Source organism: Python bivittatus, unplaced genomic scaffold, assembly GCF_059951505.1.
Source record: "Python bivittatus isolate LINGU-HERP-01145 unplaced genomic scaffold, Pbiv_v1 ctg000400_np1212, whole genome shotgun sequence".
NCBI lineage: Eukaryota > Metazoa > Chordata > Lepidosauria > Squamata > Pythonidae > Python > Python bivittatus.
Window position 1 is genome coordinate 2,152,483 of NW_028277073.1, and position 958 is coordinate 2,153,440.

Sequence of the window (958 nt, forward strand, 5' to 3'; positions counted from 1 at the left end):
TTGATTGTTTTACTGGCTTAGGAGTGTTAAGTTTTCTTTGTTCATTTTATTTTATTTTATTTTATTTTATTTTATTTTATTTTATTTTATTTTATTTTATTTTATTTTAGGATTATGTGTAAGCCACTTAGAGCTTTTTTGGAATCAAGCAGCATATAAATTTTAGAAACAAACAAATACCCGCAGCCATCGACAATATACATTCCAAACCTATCTAGTGTTCTCTCTCACCCTAAGTGTGATTCATCTTTGTCAGCAATTCTTTCTACCAGCAGCACTTTTATCCATATGAAGTATAATACTTTGAATACACCCCAGTGCTATTCTGGCAATGAGCATTCCAAGTCCATCTCTCCAGAAGAAAAGCCTAGCAGAACAACCCAAACTTTGATCACTTTGATCTAGGAATAGTTTTACTTGGAAATCATTATACCCTGATTTTAACTAGACGTATTTAGGACTTGCATGTGATGGGATACACACATTTTATGAGTCACAGTGACAGTCCATTCCTGCTTTACAATTGGAGTGACATAAAGTGCCTTTCATAAGGCGACCATCATTTTGATCGAAGGCACGCTCAGTATAATAGCGCCGAGTGTTCAGGCTCTGGTTTCTGCCGTGTGTCGGAGATGAGATGGAGCCAAAAAAGGGCTTTGTTAACTGTGCTAAGCAAAGAAATCCTGCAGTGCTTCCAGTGTACGCAGTGCTTCCTTTGTTATAACCGAATGGGGAGGTACTTAACATTGACAGGACACCGTCTTGCAACAATTTCATAGGGTGCAAAATCAAAATGTACTAACTTCAATAAGCTAAGGGAAAAAGTAGAAAAGATTCCCCAGATGGAAATCCTGAAAGAAAAAACAACTCAGGAGGCTTGGGAAATGCATAAAGATGAGATAATTAAGGCCCAAATACAAACAATATCGAAAAGAAAGAAAAATGGGAGATAGCTGAT